Source organism: Chelonia mydas, chromosome 12 (assembly GCF_015237465.2).
Source record: "Chelonia mydas isolate rCheMyd1 chromosome 12, rCheMyd1.pri.v2, whole genome shotgun sequence".
Classification (NCBI taxonomy): domain Eukaryota; kingdom Metazoa; phylum Chordata; order Testudines; family Cheloniidae; genus Chelonia; species Chelonia mydas.
In genome coordinates this window covers 38,975,377-38,997,351 of record NC_051252.2, presented here as the reverse complement: position 1 = coordinate 38,997,351, position 21,975 = coordinate 38,975,377, and the positions used below count along the sequence as shown (strand labels likewise).

The 21,975-nt window shown below is 38.1% G+C and overlaps 1 protein-coding gene across 5 annotated transcripts in view; it reads left to right on the top strand.

Moving 5' to 3' along the window:
- The window catches only part of ANKRD11 (ankyrin repeat domain 11), a 227,911-nt gene that overhangs the window by 20,167 nt on the left and 185,769 nt on the right, over positions 1-21,975 (top strand). For all 5 annotated transcript variants that reach the window (XR_005222248.2, XM_037877957.2, XM_037877958.2 and 2 more), the window contains exon 2: positions 16,380-16,458. The gene's annotated coding sequence lies outside the window, so the exon portion shown is untranslated. The remainder of the gene's footprint in view (positions 1-16,379; positions 16,459-21,975) is intronic.

Genomic DNA, 21,975 nt, shown 5'->3' with positions numbered 1-21,975 from the left:
CCATCTCCTTTTAAGGTCACTTCTGAAAATTTAAGCTATAATTCTTGCAGAAGTGGAATGTTTAGTTTCATTAAAATTCCAGGTAGCATAAATTGCTTCAATTTGACATGTTCAAAACAGAAATTATATATACTTGAGAGATTTTGTTATACAGAAAAGTAATTAATTTTTTTAAAAAAATATGTAACAGTTTATAGACAGGGAAATGTTAAGGAGTTAATTTTGATCTGGAGTTAAGATGAACTGTTTCCTGATACTAAGAGCGAGGTTTTTATAGGCCAGGATACTGTATTTGTTTAAAAAAAAAAAAATACAGACCATAATATATGTATTTCAAAGAAAGGGATGTCAGTGTGGCTTGATTGTGCAGTCTTTTAAAAACTTATTTTAAAAAATGACTCCTCTGTTTAGGATAGAAATGACTATAAATGGCAGTTTATTTGGGGAGGCAGCTAGCTCAGGTTGGGGAAAAGACCATAAAGAATGCAACTTAACTAGCCAATCCTTGAGGCAGTTTTTTTCAAGCATGCATTTGAAGAGGGTGACTTGACAGAATGACGGTATAACCATAGTTGCTTACATAAATTAACAGATGCTGCGCTCAAGCTAATTTATGTGGAACTCACTAAGATCCATTTAACAGAGTATCTTGCAAGAATTTATTTATTCGGTAAGCAAACAAAATAGTGGAATAGTCTGGCTAGGCCAAGTGAGTATATTTGGCTCTGACTGGAACTCCATTGAAAACTAACTGTTGGTACGAGGGAAACAGTTTTTGAAACCTTCTGTCAAATAGTTAGGAAATTCTCAGAATTAAATTCGCTTTCAAGTCTGACAGCTAAACAACCTGTCATTTTGATGGCCGTGTTAATTGGATTCTGGTGACTTTTACCCCTCTTACACCAGCTCCTGCTTTGAAGGCTATGCTTAACCCTGTGTACTGTAGTACATGGTTTGGAATGGAGGGATATAATCTGACCTAGAAATATTTCTGCTTTTACTGTTGATGGTACATATGTGCAAGGCAAGAAGAGAATGTTAGTCTTGTCTGTCTTTTAGGCTGAAAGAGACTATGTTGCTGTTACAGTAGATAGGCTTTATAAAATCAACAGTGAATCTTTTCTCCAGAAGAGAGAGAACAGTATTGCAAGGCAAGATGCTCTATGAAGAGATCACTGTTCTGTGACTTTCCCATGCAAGCTTATCAAGTTTGAAAAGTTCTCTTAATTTATATGAACTTGGGGACAAAAGGGTTTTTAGTTAGTTGCTGAGCACGTGATAGCACTAATTGTTGTAACTAGCTGTACAGATAATTTTTATCTCTTCTGTATTTTCTAGACAAAACTAAATTTAAAATGTGATTTGCCCATGTCATGTCTGGGTTGCTGGGCTACAGACATTCATTTACAAATGCTCATTTGGTTGTAGTTTGGTGTTTCTGTTTTTTGAGGGGAAGAAGATAATGTGCTTCAGTTTGGCAGCTAGCCTGCAAACTATGTAACAGAGCTCTTGAAGATCTTCATATTACTTTTCCTAGCATGATTTTCTTGATTAGCAGAACAGCTTGCTACACTCATATCCATTTTTGTCCCAGATAGATTCTAATACCATAATCAAGCAGCACTAAGGTTATAAAATATGTTCTAAGTGATAGTTTCCCTTATTAGTTTCTACAAAACAATAAAAAAGTATCCACTAAGTTATTTCTAAAGCACTTTATTTGTGGTAGCAACCCTGAGAGTGCTAGTATAGACAGGGCACAGGTGGCCACTGGGGTTTTTAATTACCTTGGCTTAGACAGCATAGTGGTAAAAATGCTGATGATAGGTCGGAAGTAGATTTCCCACTGTTGTTCCCATTGGTGGAGCTTCAATTATGAGAAACTTTAAGAAAGTCTAGTGTAGACAATGCCTGCCTGAGTAAGTTTATAGTATTGGGTAGCTTTGGTATCAACATTTACTGCTGCTAATGGCAGTGACACAAGTGCGTGGCTTTGTCTTAAGTGCACAAAAAGGTGTGTGTTTAACACAGAGAGCTAATTTGAGATTTGCTATCTCAATGTAAAATCCTAGTGGAGAAAGAAAAGGAGTACTTGTGGCACCTTAGAGACTAACCAATTTATTTGAGCATAAGCTTTCGTGAGCTACAGCTCACTTCATCGGATGCATGAGCTGTAGCTCACGAAAGCTTCTGCTCAAATAAATTGGTTAGTCTCTAAGGTGCCACAAGTACTCCTTTTCTTTTTGCAAATACAGACTAATACGGCTGTTACTCTGAAACCTTTCCTAGTGGAGAAGAGACCTTGTAGTTTTACCTTGATGTAGCTAGTCTTGGTCGACTGTTACATCCCCACCTTGGGTTATGTAACTATAGAAGATAAAAACTACATTGCCTTGTCTCTGCTAGGATTTTACATTAGCTAGCTTTAAGTAAAAAACACACCTATGATAGCTCCTATGTCTGTCACAGATACCTCCTCCTGGTGGTGTTAATCAGTACCATGGCTCAGTCACAGATTCTTTATACAATGTAAGCCATGTAGAAGACAACGTTGGCTATTATGGAAATACAGATACCAGAGGGATTTCATGCTTAAAATTGGAAGTTGTTTGTGATAAATACTTGCAGTTGTTTACTTGAACCATAATTATTCTATTTCCTGAATTGGGAAATTTCATGTCAGCCAACTGAAACAAGATATAATGACAAAGGAATAGTTTTTAACCACAAGCAGAGTAAAGATCATCTCATATTTGCATAAATATGAATTTACAATTTAAAACAGGTGAGAATTTATGATTTTAAAATAGCCTAGGAGGTTGCATGTACTAATGCATAGGGCATTGAAATGACCCTGAGAACCTGGTTCTAATGCCAATTGTACTGCTTGCCTGCTGTGGCTAAGAGCAAATTACTGATTTATCCGTGCCTCTGTTTCCCCTGTCATACTTAGCATACAATCTGAATAGACAAGGCAGTATGAAGCATGAATGGTCTCTTCCTTATGTGTTTGTAGAGGGCATAGCGCATTGGGGCCCTTATATTGTTTGGGATTTCCATGTGCTACTGTACTACAATAAAGCTAGAACTTGTCTTTTCTTCCATATAACTAGGTAGAGAGTCCTTCTGGCTGGGTTTTTTCTTGTGTGGAATGATGTGGGTGAAGTCTCTGCTGTTCCTCCGAGCCCCAGTTTTTGAAATTAATGATATTGTGCAATAATATTATACTTGTTGGCCTTGATAATATGAAACTGCTAAAAGGATAGTGTTCAGGGACATGAATGGAAAACAGGAGGAAGCAAATTCTGTAACAATTGCAGTGGCTGTTTAAACTTGCTCAGTGCTCCTAATGGAAGAAATAACTTTTGTGTAAGCTGTTGGTGCTTTCAATTTATGTGAAGTGTTAAAGAATATCTTTTTATCCTGACATCTACTAAGCAGTTGTCTAGACAATGGGAAAAGATTCCAAGTATAAATCTATTGGGACAGCTCATTTAAGGTCTGTCCTGCTCTATAGTTTGGGGTGATTTTTATGGCCAACTGTAGTATGCAGAAACGTAGACTTCAAAAATGCAGTTGTTAAAACTTGCTCATGTCTCTTGGTACATCAGAGGTATTTTTTAGCCTTTTGTGAATCAGATCAGTATGGTCTAACATAACACTCTGAAATATGAGGCTCCAGTTTGCCAAAAGGTGTGGAAATATTTCTATGGGTGAGTTGATTGTGATACAGTCAGGTAACTTTAAATTATTAAAAAAAAATAATCAAGCTTTCTAAGTGAATTCTGACCCTGCAGTTGTCACTAGCTTAAAAATCTGTATTGTTAAGTTTTTGTCTACTAAGCTTTTGTTGTGAAACTTATTTACATGTGTCTAATTGTAAGTGTAAGATGGTTATAATTCATTTTTGTTACCTGATTGAGCATATTGTACACCACTGTTTGAAGGTCAGGGAAATAGTAAGGTTGTTCAAGCACTTTTGTGATGAGTCTGAGGCCTTTTTTTCTCTGGAGAAAGCTCAAGTTCTGGTTGTGCTAGAGCACATATTTTGGAAAGACATCCAATCTTAATTTTAAAAACTTCAGATAATGGAGAATCTACCATGTCTCTAGGTCACTGTTAAAATTGTGCTTGTTACTGCTAGAATGAGTGTGCCTAGCTTCAGTTTACAGCTGTTGGATCTTTTTGTGCCTTTGTTTGCTAGAGTTAATAACCCTCTTCTATCAGATTTCTTTTCCCCAGATAGACTTGCAGACCACAGTCAAGTCTTCTTTTTCTCTTTGTTAAACTTAACAGATTGAGCTTCTTTATTCTCTCACTGTATGGTGGTTTTCTTGACCTCAAATTATGCTTTTTGCTCTTTTTAATAAACCCTTTCCAATTTGTCAACATTCTGTTGAAGTGTTGATACCAAAACTGTCTCTGGTATTCCAGTAATGGTCTCACTAATGCCACATCCAGCACACTCCTTACTTCTGCTCAGTGTTTCTCTGCTTACATATCCAAGACCTCTTAGTCGCCACAGTGCACTGTGAGCTTCTGTTCAGTTGGTTATCCATAATGACACTAAGTCCTTTTCTGAATAATGCTTTCCAAAATACAGTGCTTCATTCTATAAGCATGACCTGCATTCTTGGTTCCTATATGTATGACTTTGTATTTAGGTTGAGTGAAAATTCTAGTACCATATTCAGTTATGTGGCTGTAGGATGAGGGGAAAGGAGACTGGCTGCTAATTCTGGTGGGGTTCAGGCAGGTGTTTGAGATGTAGAATCTACTTTTTCCCCCCTTTCCCCCCTTCTCTGTACGCAGGTTCCAAGACTCCCTTACAGAACAGTTCTACTTTGAAAAGAGGCACTGAAAATGTCATTGCAGGATTCCATAATGGCTCAAGAGACAACATGTTTAATTGACAAGAAAAGTAGCTTGAAGGCATTATGAATCAAAATGAGCCTGGGGACACCAGAAGTTTTGATACTCAGGGCTTGTTTTCGCTACGGCACTGCAGTTGTGTTGCTGTAGTGCTGTGAGGTAGACACTTGCTACAACAATGGAAGGATTTTTTTGTCTCTGTAGTTAATCCACCCCTCTGAGTACTAGGTTGACTGAAGAATTTTTTCATAGACGTAGAGTGGTGCCTACACCAGAGCTTAGGTTGGCATAACTACCCTTGAGTGTGAATTTTTCACAATCTGGAGCTACGTAGCTTGTTTGTTTCAAGTGTTAGGTGTAGACCCAGGCATCAGATTTAGATCTGGATTAGGAACTGATTCAGTTATAGGCAGAGGTGATATTGTTGCTCTCTGAGTTGACGTATTACATAAGAAGCACTTCCTACTGTGCTCAAGATGCATGTTTGTATTCTTGTTGGGCAACAGAACTGAATGCTTGCTAATAAAATGCAGCTTTAAAGCAAGGGAATCCACTATTTCTTGAACATAATATTGTACTTAGGCTGATTTCTGCTCTTAACGCTCTGTATATGCTTGATTACGGATGTTCTTTGGAAGAGATTTGACAAAGCTCTAAAGGTCAGAAACATTAGCGTACTGATGTCTGCCTTTGGAGTCCTTAAAGGAAAAATGACAAGAAAGATCTAGGGGATTATTTAAGATGCCAGGGACAAAAGCTAGAAGGTCTGTGATTTCCTAGATTTTTTGTCTCAAGCTCCAGTAGGTCATAACTATTCTGTCCCCTAAAAGCGTTGTTTTTATTTCCTATCTAGGAAAGTGGTGGTCTGTTGGAGTAAGTAATGCTGCTAAAAAGGAAGATTTTTCGCCATGTAATTTGTGCTAGTTCCTCTGTTTCCCTTTCAGTGACCTGTTGATGGACTTGGATTATATTTAACTTTAGGAAGGTGGAGGTGCTTGCTTAGAACCAGTGGTGATTTGTTACTTATGCAAAATAAATCAAACAGAAAACTACATGTACACTATAGTGACAGAACAAATCTTGTCTTCATTTGCTAGCTCAGAAGGGCAAATTATAGTTCAAGGCTGGTAAAGGAAATTGCAGGAACTATATTTTAACTTAACATTTTCCACTAATCAGGCAAGCCAAAGGGATGATCCAGCATGAAGGAACAGATAAGGAAGAAAACATACTTGTGTATTTCTATAAAATTTTAATTGTGCACATAGAGTAGAAAACATCTTAAGTACAATAGAAACTATTCAGGTTTGCTTCACTTCTTTCTGCCACCTCACATCCAACAGGAAAAAACAGCTACCAAAACAAGTGGCGTGAAGCTTTCAGCTTGTTCCCTGGAACTGTTCTGACATCTTTTTTTTTTTTTTTTTTTAAACCTACCATGTACTTTTCCGACTGCTTTCACAGATTTTTCTAGTGTAGAACAATGAGGGATTATGTAACTTTAGGGATTAATTCTGTTGTATTCATATGGATAGAGAATTTACAATTTTTGATTTAGAGAAACCAGTCAATGGATAAAAATAATGAAGTTGAGGTCTTCTGTAGTTTTGAAAAGTTCAGTTATTTACATTGTTCCAGTAGTTTACAAAAGATCATATTTAAAATCAATACAACATTCATAGATACTGCCTTGTCCCTTGAATACGCAAATGCTTATGATAGTGCTGGTAACTTTCTTCTGGCAGTATTATAAATTTAATTTGTATTTTAACTGTGAATGATTTTCTTATGTTTCTTGACCTTCTGAAATGAATAATCTCACTTCTGTATGGACTGCTGGAATCTTATAATAGAAAGTAAAGGTGGAAGTGTAAAAACATTTGCAAAGAGAGAATCTGAAACTATATTTGTGAATTGTAGAGCAGCAGTAACTTTCTGACATTTTGTAGGATCCTTCAACAATCTCAAGTGTCATTAAACCTGATTCATGGTTTGTCAGATCTGCATAAATTGTATGATAAATGCATGTTAACAAATGTAAAGTTGCAAGTCTAAGTAAAATATTTCAACAAAACACATTGGAGCTAGTTTCAGACTTGATGTAGGACAACCTAAATACCCATACCTTGTTTATTGGAGCTCTAGAAATACCTCAGATAAAATAATCATCCCTTTTTGCTTTTGGGGTAGAAGTGAACAGAGGATAGGGTTCTGTGGCTTGAGGGGGGACGGTTTCTTTTCTGTTGTTTTTTGAGGAAGCTGTAATGTTTATTTCTATATTTTTATAGTGTGGTAAAGGCAACTGGATCTTTGAATAGACACCTTTTAACATTGAAATAAATCTAATGAAAAAATACAGACAGGACTTAAAAATACAGCAGCTTGAGACCAAGAATATCATGCCTGTTTACAGAGCTCCTTAAAACTAGTAAATCAAAGTTGTCTTTATTTCTGAAAATCCAAGAGTTCTCTCCATTTACAGTACTTCCAGGCTGTTTGTCGCAGAGAATGAGATGCTTTGTATATCCCAGTTTTCAGTTTCTTCAGTAATGGGAAAATCTGAGTGCATCTAGGTAGCTTGATGACTGTTGGTGAAGTATCTTCTTGTCCATCCATTCCACAGTTAAGTGCATTTTATATATCAGATCATACATAGCTGCCTGAGATTTCTTTTTGAAGAGAAAGCAAGCCGCACTGACAAAAATATTATTTTAGAACGCTGAATGACTTAGCAGACCCTTGCAAAAGATGAGTGTAGTGAGACAGAGCTGTGAAAATGCTTGTGCTGTGGCATAAGAATTTTCAATTAAAAAGCATGTATATAATGAAAATTGTTTAGTTTTTTGGGTTTACTTTCCGTGAGACAGCCATGGAATTAAGAAATTGCTATTGGCCCTTCACATGCTGTTCTCGTTTATTAGGTAAAATTGATATATGCCTAACAGTGATTGTCAACAATAAGTTTTCCCAGAATGAGGGCTAAAACGGGTTTACCTGCCAGTGTAGATGGGACAGACCCGTTTTCAGGTCTGTTACAGAAAATGTGACTGAAATTTTTAACAGGCTAATTGTTAGTGTCGATGAAGCCACTGGTTGAATTTTTCTATAACAATTACTGTGCTTTCTGAGACCTTGTTGATTCATTCTGCATAAATCAGGGTTTGTCTTTCCGCCCTTTGTGAGAACTAATCTTGCTGCTATAACCAGATAGGAATGTAATCACCATTGTCCCAGAAGGTGAATGTCTAGAAATACTCCCAGGAGGCTTGTAATTTAGAGGTAAAAGGAATATTTAATGCTGTAATTCCCTCAACTGTTTTCTCAAATTCTTGCATTTTAACATGCTGCAACTATATTTGAAAAGGAGTCTCCTCTTTCAACATTATGAGGAATATGAAGGCTCAGTAGCATACAGTTTATATGGTATCAAGTAAAGCTACACAAGTAATTTTGTTTGATTGTCCCTAGTATGTTTTTAGAATGCGCTATGGAATGTTTCCAGACATTTTTTTAAATCCACTAAACTGTCTCAGTTTTTCATCTGATGAGGTATTGGAGTTTATCTTTGAAGTCTAAGCTCATCAGTCCCTTGTATATTCTCAGGAGTGCATCCTTTTTACCAAAAGCCGCAAAGACCCTTCATTGAAATCCATTATTTCCCTTATAATTTCTATTTTGTGGAAAGGCAGATGAGTGCACTAACTCTGCTGGTATTGGAAAACGCATACACTTCTCCCAGAAGAGACTTCTAAGTGAAGAAGCCAGTGTAACTGTAAATCAAGCAGCTGAATCTAGTGTTTATTTCATTAGTGTCCACCTTACTTTTGTATCATCATCAAAATGGAAGTTACTGTCTGCTGAATCAAAATGATTTTATTTGCTGATTAGCAGTTTAGAGGGACATGGTCTTGGTATTTACTTTAAAAATCTGTTCATTATAAGTCCTTAGTTTGAAGGTGAAAGGCTTCCTCTCAATTTGTCTTTTTGTCCTGTCGCTCTGGCTTGTTGTAGGGTTGTTGTGAGCTCTTGTTTGTCTCTTTGAAGCAGGATTTAAGCATCTGGTTCTCCCACACTGCTACAGAAAAAAAATTGTGCATGTTACATGTTACGAGTCTGTCAGATTCAGAATTCTTAAAAGTGCTTACAAGTTTTGGCTCCTAAGGTCATTTTTCTCAGACACTCTTTGTCATGACTGAAGTTCTGTATCTCTGATGTAGTTGTAAAAAAATCTCATTCTGTTTTATCGTTTTTATGCAGTGCCATCAGTCCGTAACACATCACCATCTCACTAGCTGTTGGAACCAGTGAGCCACCTCTCTTTCAGATCTTAACTGTCTGACTTAAGTGATTCAAACAGTCCGTATTTAATTTCAATATGGAAAAGTAGTAAAAGTTTATTTTTTGCCAAATTCACATCTTGTGGTTGTCAAGTGCTTTGAAGATGAAAAGCACTAGGAGTCTACCTTGGATCCAAGAAATATATAAGGGGTATGCTTTTTTTTAAAAGGAAGCTTGAGAGTACTACTAATTTGCCTAATCTGACTTTTTCAGAGAAAAATTCCAAGAAAAAGCCAGGCAGTGCACTGTACATCTGGTTAGCACACATTTGTGCAGTGAATGCGGCAGGGAGAATTCAGAACCCATCATTGGGTAAAGGCTGGTGACGATGCATGTTGTACTAGTTTTCTTCTGCTATAGAGTAGGGATTGCTAGGACTATTCATTTTTTTAATAATTTAAGTGCTTACCTAGGTTTCCCCACTTATTTAATGTGTATATGATATTAAGGATCATAACAGCTCTCAAATGGCTCTTTACCTGCTTCAAACCAAAACCCCACCTCCTTGAATACTTAATTATCTTGTATTTATAACACCATTTCATTGTAGAGAAATTTTAAAATTCCACCATTTTCATGTCATGTTGGTCTCCCTGCTGCTTTGTAGCAGCAATCTTTGGAAGTACAGGTCAGTAATGTTATTGCTTGACAATTGGCAGTGCACACTTACAGAAAGAAGGGAATTTAGTCATCTTAGCTCCTGAAGCATTAGATTTGCAGTAAAATAAAAGTGAAGGAGAAAAAGTTGGTAGGGAAAACAATTTTAAAGCTCCCGACAAATTAAATGTTATGTCGACTTCTATAACAGTAGCCTCTAAAATTTACTCAACTAGGTGCATGTTGAAAGCACCATTCATCTAAGCATCTCATTTGAATAGTTCACAGCCATGAGGTGCAGGAATTTAAAAAAAATGAAAATTTGGATTCTGCACAGTCTGAATGCCACATGGACTTCATAAATGGAACTCGTAGGCCAAATCTGGCTGTTACGTTGGACACTCCTGCACTGAAGTAATTCTTTGCATATCCCTGGAAAATAGAAAACTATTGAATTACTTCAGAATATCATCAGCTGGATTTTTTTTCTAACAATTTTAGTTAGAATCCTGTTAACACTATACAAGTCATGCACAGTAATTATATAAATGTTATCAATTATAGGGTTATAGGTAACTTAAGCATGTTACTTTAGCATTAAATCTTCTGGGAAAGAGAAAGTCAGACAAAATCTGTTACAAAAATTGCATTTCCTTGTTTCATTGGACAGGATTTGTTTTGACTTCTGGCAGCAATTTGATTGAGAAATTACTGCAATGATTATAAGAAGCACCATGATGGGATAGCTGAAGTTCAGCTTTGATTTTTGTGCTGTCTTTATTTGTTCACTTTTTGTAAGTGAATAACTTCAGCATAGAACAATTGTAAGTCTTGTAATGGGAACATTTAACCATACCATAGTTCTGGGTAAAAGGTGACATATAAATGCAAGACATTCATAATCTTCCATATTGCCACACTACCCATTCACAATTGCACAGCATCCCTCTGATGGTACAAGAATTGCTTACATGGAAGAGGAACATTAAAAAAAGTATTTTTTGAATGTAGTTGTATGTCTTTAATTATGTTTTGCCTTTTTTGTAAGGCGTTAATCAGTCTCCTTTTGCTCTCTGTCTCCATGCTATCCATCTGTTCATTGCTTCCTCCTGCTTCCCTGAAAACGTTCACTTGCTCCACGGTGTTTTTTCTCTGTACCCTGCACATACCTCCCTTGTTGCCAGGTCCTCCCTGCATATTTCTTTGTTATTTTCACCTTTCGATGTTTCTTTCCAGCTGGTGACTGTCAGCGCCACTCTGACTGGTAGCAGTGACCCCTAGGAGAGGCAGCTAGGCTGGTTCATCCTAGTTTGCAGCTGATTTGCAGTAAAGAGCTTAGAGACCTAAAAGCAGATGGCATGTGAGTTAACCATGCAGCCAAACAGCTCTCTGGGACACCAGCAAATGGTCCAGGCGACCACAGTTTTGGAACTGTGGCATATAAACATATTTAGACATTAACCAGGTGTTAATAGATGAGAAATGTCTTGGTTTCTTCACATTGGTTTGTTCCTAAGTGCTTGAAAGGTGGTTTGTTGGGGGGAAACTATGTAGAAATGTTATCCTCTGAAATTGATGGAAATTTTTAAAAAATGGAATGGGGAAGGCAAATGAGCATCTCCAAGTTTCTTCAATATTTGAAACCTTCACTTACCAATCATTGGTTAGATAGAAAACAAGTAAGTGATTGCCTCTGGTTTTGAATAATCTGTACCTTAGGGGGCACCATCTCTAATTCCACCAGAGTAAACCAGCTTCTGTCCCTGCATTCAGCTTCTCAAAAGTAATGTGTTCAGGAATTGTCTGTTTACAATAATTGAAAAACCCATCGGTAGATGTAACGGCCCTGGTTGAGATCCCCCTGCTTGAACGTTCACTAGGCTTCTGTGTTTGGACCCACACATTGGGTCTGTGTGCTTTAAGGTCCCTAGGGCCTGAGTAGGCTCCAGGAACTGTCTCTTTGGCCTTGGGCTCCTACTCCCTGGGCATAGACTGTCTGGCATCCCTTCTCGAAAGTGGAACCCTATGGTGCAGCTGCTGTAGGCCCCCAGACCATTGCTAGAACCCCCCGCCCCCAAACTCCCCAGTAGCTTAGGAACACCTTCCTTAGAACCCATCTTTCATGCGTACTCTGGTTTAGAGTTTAACCCCTCAGGGATAAATGATAGTTGAAGAAAATATTTTGCATAGGGATTTTTTAACCAATCACTCTTTACTTTTAGACAGCACACCATATACAAATCCATGCAAAATAAGAAACGCCTGCATGCAATTCCAGTTTCATCACCGCTCCTGAGCATTCTTTGGGATTTGGTCAGTGGGTTCCTGGTTCTCCAGGTTTTACTCTTCCGGCACAGACTTCTTTTTGTTCTGGTTGAGAGAGCTCCTCTGAGCAGACTTGGTCCTTTTATAGATTTCCAGTCCACTTTGCCATGTGACCCTCCTGATCAGCGTCAAGCCCCCACTCAGGTGATCCAGGTTCCCTGTCAGGTGGTTTGTTACTTGGGGCAGGGCTACACTTAAAATGCTGCATTGTCACAGCTGCAGCACTTAAGTGAAGACGCTCTTATGTCGATAGGAGAGCTGTGTCGACAGGAAAAGCTCTCCTGTCGACATAGCACTGTCTACACAGGGGTTTAGATTGGTATAACTACGTCACTCAGGGTGTGGATTTTTCTCACCCCTGAGTGACGAAGTTATGTAGTTATAGGTCTGTAGTGTAGATCTGGGCTTGGTCACTACCCCCGTGGAGTTCAGACATAAACTGGTTTTACTCACACTGCAACCACCCCATTGTTCTGCCAGGGCAAGGTTCATTCAGTTGTTGATGGTCCTTATCCATCTCATTCCGAGGCGAGGCATGCAGCCAGGTGCCCCTCCCTTTCCTTATCACAAGCAGTATGATGTAAGACTACAGCAAAGTACAGTACAATAAACATACAGAGTTAATAAAATCTAACTGGCATTCATAAATTGTACATAGACAGGTCCCCTAGTCAATCACATCATGGAAGGACAGGGAAAGGAGTTGCCTGACGCACAGACTGTTTCTAGTAAAGGGGTTAGCATGGGAAAAGCAGTATTGTCTGTTGTGCAGAGAGGGATATGGGGGGAGCAGGGGTGATTGGGAGAAGGATGGTTGTGGTATGAAGAGGCGAAGGATAAAGATGAGAAGTGGGAATCCTAGAGTCCGGAAGGGACATCTTGCTGGAATCAAAATGGACAAGAAGTCACAAATGTTTCCATATTAGAGATGGTGGTTAGTGGCTGTCATTCTTTCAGTGTAGGCTGAGGGACACCAGGCCATAGCAGAGTCTGTGCTTTCAGAGGGGTGTGAGTGCGTCTACAAAAATAGGGCCAAATCCTGAGTCAGAGCAACTCAGGATGTCACTCCACTGAACTCAATGGAATTGCATGCATATACCCTTAAAACAGTCTGAATTGGGTCATAGGCACTGCCTGAATAGTGCTGTTTGTCCTAGAAGCTGATGTGGGGAGGTATCTTGATTTTTTTTTTTTTTTTTTTAAACCTTTCCTTGGTGGCCTTTGGTCACGCACAGTACTGTTGGTGATCTGCTGCAATGCGTTCTGTTTCCTATTAAGGGGCTTACAATGAAAAGGTCACCTGCCCTTTTGGACTTCTTGGAACCCCCTTCTTAAGTCACTAGTTTATATTAAATGTTCCATTATCACATGCTAGGTATGCTTGTTTAACTGGTTCTCTTGTGTTGTGGAGGTTAGGAAGTTAGTGCTTTGTTTTTTTCCCCATTTCTCCCAATAAGACTTAGGAGTTGGAGTTATAGTTGTGCCTGGACTCTTTAAAGTCCTTTGTCATCCAGCTTTGGAGTCTAGATAAAGTGCAGAAGCTTTTCCTGTTAGCGGAGGGAAGTTGCAATGATGGGGTGCTTTCTGATTTCTCTAGCTCTGTATTACTACTTAGCAAGAATAGAGGTCATGGTCACTGTGTCCCCAAAACAAGTATATTTGAGAGAATCCAGATTTGGGAGATGAAGAGGATTCTATGTGGGATCAGTTAGTAAAAGCAATTTATGTGAAGGGACGATAGTCTGCAAAAAATTATTTAAAAAACCTGTTTGCATGCTCACAGTAACTTAAAGTGAATCAGTGAGGCATAATTCTCCTCTGTGCCATGTTTTAGACTAGAGGGGATATTCTAGAGCTGGAAACAATAGAAGAGACTAGTGGCAGTCCTAACATAACTCTCAGCATTGTGTATGGGATATAATCACTTTAAAAAGGGACCAAAAATTTGTTCTTGTGAAATGAACAAAATGACTTTTATAGGAAAATGTGCTTAAGTCACCTTTCTCTAGGCATGTTCTGAGTTTAAGGGACCTTGACCAAAACAAATTTCAAGTTTTGGAGAAGGTTGGTAAATGATTCCATGGCCATAATATTTATTTTGTTTTGCTGTGTATCTAGAGCCCCCAGGGTTTTAGCAGAACGGTATTCATAAGTCTTTGTAGCTGCAAATACATGATTTAGAAGTCACTTAAGTGTGCCCAAACAATCATCTTGAGTTCTCATATGTATGTATCTGGTCCTTCCTAGACAGGGCATAGAATAATGAAAGTCTACATGTTTCCAACAAGTAAGAAATGCCTTTTCTTTAAAAGGTCATATTTGATGGAGCAATTTAAATGATAGGTTAGAATGGCATACTCTTCCTTGCTGTTGGTGCGTTTCAGAACAGCCTCACTAGAAGAAGCAGTGGGAGATGAGCCTTAGAAATGAAGCTTTTCGGTTACTGTGTGCAGTCTCATGGAAGGTTTTCTTCAACGGATTCCAGTAAATATCTTCTAAGGCAGTTGTTTTCAACCTTTTCTCATTTGCTAAACTCTTAAAAAAAAAAAAAAAATTGGAATGTAGTCTGCAGACCCCCAGGGCTCCAAGGACCACAGGTTGAAAAGCACTGTTCTAAGGTGACTGCTTTGGCTGGTTAGTAAAAGGAGAGCCCTTGTAATAAGAGTTGCATAGTTTCTTCCTCTCTGACTATTGAAAACATCTGAGATTCTCCTCATATAGAACAATCTGTTCATGATGTCCCTGTTCTTCCCCTGTTATCTAGATCATTAGAATGTGTTTGTTTGGTTCAGATTCTCTTATACATTCCAATTTTTTTTTCTGAAAACGGCATATTCAAGATGTGTAATGACACCAAGTCTTCAAGCACCTGATCTGAAGAATTGTTTCTGAGTAGCAGCCGTGTTAGTCTGTATTCGCAAAAAGGAGTACTTATGGCACCTTAGAGACATAAATTGTTTAGAGAAATAAATTGGTTAGTCTCTAAGGTGCCAGAAGTACTCCTTTTCTTTTTGATCTGAAGAAGCTTTTAAAGCTGATTTCAGGGCAGCTAGTCTTCTGAGTGACCTGAGAACTGTTCCAGAAGGTCAAATGTACATGTCAAGGGTATGAAGTCAGTTGCTTGAGGAAACCTGCACAATGGCTTCTGCTTAGTTCTTTTTAACGTCTTTGCATTGAACCAAATGTTTCTGGTAGTCTGTAATAGAAACATCTCTCAGCTAGGATTATAGTTTGTGGGGGATTAGCTATACGTATGATTGCTATGTATGCATTTTCCCTTATAGAGCTAACAATGTTTTTTCTTTCCCATAGAAGTGGCAGGTTTCTCTGCAGTTATGCATAAGAATATGCCAGCATAATATCCAGTAATCTGCTCTATTTGGATAATTTATTATGGATATTATGTATCAGTTTCCTCCAGTTAGGAAAGAATTGTGAAAAACTAGTAACTGAACACTTCTTTGATTTTTTTTACTTAGAATGGAAAGTTTGTGCTAACCCTTTTCTCACTAACTTTGTCATCCGATCCATCATTGTACTTCCCCCTTGTACTCAGATGTCCAGGAAACTGTTGGCAATCGCTTCCCAGCACCCAAAGCTTCAATTTCAGAATTTCACTTGAAAAAGATCCTTAAAAAGAAGTGAGTGCAGGAAGAATAATGAATAAAAGGCCAGGTCTTTCTAATCAGCAGCTTGCTGCTCTGAGAATGGCAAGTTAAAAGGACACCAACTTTAAAAACAATCACGTCTGTCTGAATTTCCCTACTGTCGCAGGTAGCGCCTAAGATTACTATATCTGAAAGAGGTCAGAGAGAATGTATTTTTCAGGTTACTGGATTTGACAGCATGCATGCAATTTAATGTTTCCCCTTGTGGAGTCAGTTTCCTTGGTATTTACTTCAGGGTCTCACAGCAACAGGAAAGAGAATGTTTTAAAAAATAGGAAGGTGTGATTGTAAAACCAAGAACAATTTGTTGAGAGACTTGAACGTGCTTTCAGCTGTCTTTTAAAAATTAGTTGCTGATGTACTGCCAAGCCTGCCATGAAACCATTTCTTGTTCCAGTCTTGATAAAGGGCTGTTAGACCAGAAAGTCATAGGAGTAGACACAAAGATAATGTCTTGTTTTTATCGGGTGTATTTATTTAGTATATTTCCTTTGAATGCCTGGTATGCTTTTAAGTGAAGTTAAAAGTTAACTATGTGTTCTAATATTTACATGAACTAATTTTAGTCTTCTCTTTCAGAATACACAGCTGCTTTGGGACACACCTCTATTGGATTTAATACATGCTCCACTAGCAACAGCTTTCAGCTATGGAATCGGTAATATTTGAATTACTTTTTTCTGAAGCACTTTCTTTTGTTTTGTGTTATTTCTGTGCAAAACCCTCCCCCCAAACAAAGCCGAATACTAGTATGGTGAAGATGGTGTTTTTCTACTTCACCTTTCTGATATTTTCACACTGAATATGAACATTTTAAACTTTTGTGATGGAATAGCTGAGACCCACTGAATTAAATTTTATCCTTGCAAATATCCATGGATAGTAAAAAAAACACCTTCCATTTTAAAAAAAAATCTGTTCAAATGTAGCAATGTTTTCCTGACCCTTAATGAAAGCAGGACTGTTAATTTTATTCTAGTGAACTGTTTGGCGTCAGTTTTTGTCTAATTTCAGCAAAGTTCATAGCTTGTTAGTGTGCCTGGCTGCTGAGTCCGTAAGGTACTTTTAATATCCTTGCACAGGATGTCATGAGCCTTTTTTCTACCTCGGATTCCCCAAAAGCTCTTAAATAAGAGACTTTGAGTTAAAATTTTAACTTGTCTAATGTTCCTTCTGCTGGTTATAACTAAGGTAATTGAAGCCAATGGAGAGTAGACGTCTATATTTTCTAGGTTTGCATAATGATAATAAATGAAGGCTTTGGAAAATTACTGCTTTTCATGCAAACTGTGTTTGTGACTTACATTTTCATAACATCCTTAGAGGTACGAATTCACAATTTTTTTTTCTATATATATAAACTTAGTAGGATTACTTAGAGTGGAATGCAGAAAAGGGAATTTAGATTAGGTTAATTTGAGATTGATTATGGGAGAATGGTTTGTGCTGCTGTCCTGTGAAAAGCAAAATAATACAAACAGTATAACTGATCTTTCTCCAGATTTGGCAGTTTCAGAGAATAGAATCCTAATTGAAAGCTGGGATTCTCCACTTTTCCATGGTGCAAAGCTGCCATTTTTAACTGTGCAGGTTATGAGGTATCAGTCCAGGATTTAAATTCCCTGTCTATATGTCCTCAGATTCTATGGTGAAGGAATCTAATAAATAACATAGAGAGTGTGTTGGTGCTTGGGAGTTTAGCTGCTTGATTAAAAGTTGGTTTATGCTGAATTTAAATTATGTTGTAATCTAGTTGTCGTGATACTAATGGCTTTTATTTAAAAAAGGCTAATTTAGTGTAGAAATGGGCATCCACTGAATGAGATGGTCAGTTTCACAAGTTTGTGGAGTTTTTCTTCCATTCTAAGTTTTGAAAATAAATCATGTTGTACTTAGACTGTCCATATTAATATTCCAAGATATTCATACTGAAACAAGCTATTTCACTTTCCCTTGGTGAGTATTAATAATAATAAAAATTGTTCAGAGTGAAACAGAACACAGGCCAAGCATCAGCAGCTCTCCCCTGCCACAGTTTATTACAGTAATTAAAATGTGATAGAGTAGGAAACCTCTTGCGATATGCAAAGTAAATATTTCTCTAACTGGTATTCACCTGAGTTTTTTGTGGCATTGCACCACATCAAAATCCACTGTGAAACACCGTGTATAGTAACAAACCAGATATGCTTAATAATTTGATATGAAGGATCATTTATTTCATTCCTTTAGATTTTGGACCGAGCAGTATCCAGTTGCAATATTTGTATTTTGAACCTGATTTTTTAAAATAGGACTTAATTTTTTCCTCATGCATTTCAATAACTTTAACCTACAAGAAAATGTTAGTGATCATCTAGGCTTGTGTATCTGTATACAGCGTGTGTTCTTGCCAGATGTGGTACTATCTGTGTGACATCGCAAAGGTTCATGGCAAATTGCATCTATCCTGCACCTTTATCTACCTTGCCTGCAGTCCGGCCACAAATCTCTCTCCCCCAAGACTGCTACTGTCATTCCAAACTTCTGAACTGCTTTAGTACAACCACTGCCCTTTAAAACCCGGTCAAAAACGTTTCCTTCTCAACCCAAAATATGGAATTTTCCATTAAATTTGAGATAATGAAAGTAAAACTTTTTTTGGTCTGTTTTTTTTGTATTCTTTGACTATATAATTGAGTCCAACTATAGATGACTCGGATGGAGAGAGAATATTACTGAGGAAATGACAAAATTGCAACATTAAATATAGGAAACAAATATTTTAAACTCCAATAGCTCTAACTTCTGGGGCTAAAAGTATTTCACTGTTTATCACATTGGAAAGTGGCGATTGTTTGTGGTAGTACCCACAGTGTGCACTGTGCTGTCCAGATGTACAAGCAGGAGTGGTTGCTGCCCAATAAAAAACCTGGCAGATTACCCCCCCAAAAAAAGAGATTGGGTGATGCTGAGATCTCAGGTTTTTAAAAAGTCTCCGCAGAGGTAGACAAGTGGGCTTAATACTGGTGATGAAGTCAGGGCTACGTGATCGTTGCAGTTCAGCACATGAATATCTGCCGCGCACCTTTATGCACATGTACACCGTCTCCAAATTAGCCCACGGTCTGAACGAGATCAGTGACTGATGAGCAGCTGGCTGAAGCCTGATGAACTAGCAGTATCATTTACTCACCCTCAGTGGAGGACATTGCTCCCTCCGCTGTCAGTGATACACAGTCTAGAGGTGGTCTTGGACTCATTAGTAATGGATAATCAAGTAGGAACAGCTGCTGTGCTACCTTTCACATACTGCAAGAATATTGCACCCCATCCCGTAAGTGCTTGGCTTCTGCAGTCCATGATTTTGATAATCAGTTTGCACAAGGTACTGTACCTGGGAATAAACATGTAGGCACTCAAAAAAAAAAAAAAAAAAAAAAAAAAAAAAAAAATCTGGCTTGTACGGTTTACAGCAGTATCCCTGCTAACCAGCATGGGTGACTAAAATGGACACTACATAGGCTCCCCACTGAATTAAATTCAGAGTCTTGAACCCCATTGATCCTACTCATCTGATTGCTTCTCACTTTGAAGTAACATTCTACCATGGCATCTCTGTCCTATGGAAACAGTGGAGCGATCAACAGAGTGAGATTAATGGGAGTGTGGGACTGAGGTAGCCAGCAGACAATAATGGAACTTTCTTCCATGGGATACCAGAATGACCATGAGTCTTACCACCTTGGAAAAAAATACAAGACTTGTAGCTGTCTCACAATAATAAAAAGCCAACTCCTGTCTATATGAGTGGAAAGAGGGGAGGGAACTAAAAGGAGAATATAAGAATCTAGCTTCATGCATACAAATGTATGTAATCTTGCAAGACAGTCATACCATGGTAATGTGTGGTGGAGATATTTTTTTTGCTAAGCTGTTCGAAGATATTTGTTTTTAACAAGTTAGCTGCATTCTGTTTTTGTTGCAGAAAGAAAATTCTGCATTACACTGAGCCTAATGCTCCAGGTTTCAGTGATTTGAATGTTTCTGTAGCAGAAAACTCTAGTGTAAGAGCTGACAGTTGGTATAATTCTCACTTCCCTACCATCTTCATTAGAGAAGCAGAGGGGTCAAGGTTTTCTCAGAGCAGCAGAGAGATTGAAATGGCTTTTGATGGTGGTTTTGGCACAAATATTTCATCGAGTCCATAATGAACATGTAGGTGTAAGATTAAAAGGATGAATAAGGTAGTGCTGCTAAACAGAATTGCTTTTTAGAGCTTGAGTCTCGCTTCACTCTGACCTCCTGAGAAGGATACGATTGTAAAGCTGATTCCCATAGTGAAAGGCAATTTCAGTACATGCTTCCAGAATTAAATTGTCTTCTCAAAGAAATGCTACAATAAAGGCAGCATCGTTTAAACTAAATGGGGGCCTGATTTTGTGATACGTTTAACACTAATTTTTTCTATTTAAAACATTTTAAATTTATTACAGTAACATTTAAATATTTACTGCTTTTTGTTGAAATAATATACTGGATTTATATAAAATTGGACAGGAAAGGGCCCTCACCAAAGGCTCTTAAGGAAACTAAACAGCCATGGGATAAGAGGGAAGAGTCCTCTCATGGATCAGTAACTCGCTGAAAGATAGGACACAAAGAGTAGGAATAAAAGGTCAGTTTTCACAGTGGAGAGAGGTGAACAGTGGGGTCCCCCAAAAATCTGTACTGGGACTTATGGCATTCAACATATCCATTAACGATCTGGAAAAGGAGGTGAAAAATGAAGTGGCAAAGTTTGCAGATGACACAATTATTTAAAATAGTTAAGTCCAAAGTAGTCTGCAAGGAGTTAGTGATCTCACAAAACTGGGTGACTAGGCAATAAAATGGTAGATGAAATTAACATTAAGTTCAAAGTAATGCATATTGGAAAAAATAATTCCAATGAAACACATACAATGATGGGTTCTAAAATTTGCTGTTGCCACCCAAGGAAGAGATCTTGGACTCACAGTGGACAGTTTCTGAAAACTGCAGCAGCAGTTGAAAGCTAACGGTGTGTTAGGAGCTATTAGAAAAGGGATAGAAAACTGGACAGAAAATATCATGCCATGATGTAATTCCATTGTATGCCCACACCTTGAATACTATGTCCAGTCTGGGTTGCCCATCTCATAGTGGAACTGGAAAAGGTTCAGAGAAGGGCAACAAGGATGATCAAGGGTATGGAACAGCTTCCATACAAGGAGAGACTAAAAAGATTAGGGCTGTTCGGTTTAGAAAAAAGCAGACTAAGGGGGGTTATGATAGAGGTCTATGGAGTTGTAAATCATGGGGAAAAGCGAATAGAGATGTTGTTTACCCTTTCCCACAATACAAAAGCCAGGGGACACCCAATGAAATTAACAGGAATCAGGTTTAATACAAACAAGAGTAAGTACTTTTTCTCACAGTGCACAACTAACGTATGGAACTTGTTGCCTTGCCGTGAGATGTTGTGAAGGCCAAAAGTATAATTGGGTTAAAAAAAGAACAAGATAAGTGCTTGGAGAAAAGGTCCATCAACGGCTAGCAGCCAAGATGGTCAGGGATGCAACCCCATACTCAGGACAAATTTAAATCTTTATCAGATGCTGGGGGTGGAAGGCAGGGGTGGGTCACTCGGTAACTGCCCAGTTCTGTACGCTCCGCTTGAAACTCTGGTATGGGCCACTGTCAGAGATAGGATACTGGGCAAGTTGGATCATGGCCTGATGCAATATGACTGGTCTTATAGGATGTCATAGAGCTCCTGGTTTTTCTGAATTGTATCAATAACCTTGCTTACTGTTAACACATTTTCTCTATCTTCAATTTGCATTAAGATTTTCATATCAATATTAATAGGGAGATAGATCAGTTCTCTAGACTTGTGATATGTTATCCTAAATACCAATGTCAACAAAAATAAGCAGTTAATACACTGATGGCTCACTCAATTTTAGAAACCTTGTTGAATGAATGACTTTCTGCTTTTTAACATGGCAGTTGTAGGCAAGATGAATGTGTAGGCTCTTTTCATATAGTTGACAAATACAGAATAAATTGTTTCCAATTCTGAGGGAGGGTATTTGTATTTACTTCATGTTGAGGCAGATGTTAACGATGAGAGAGAGCTGGAAAACCACATGCAAGTGGGCTTACTAGTCCA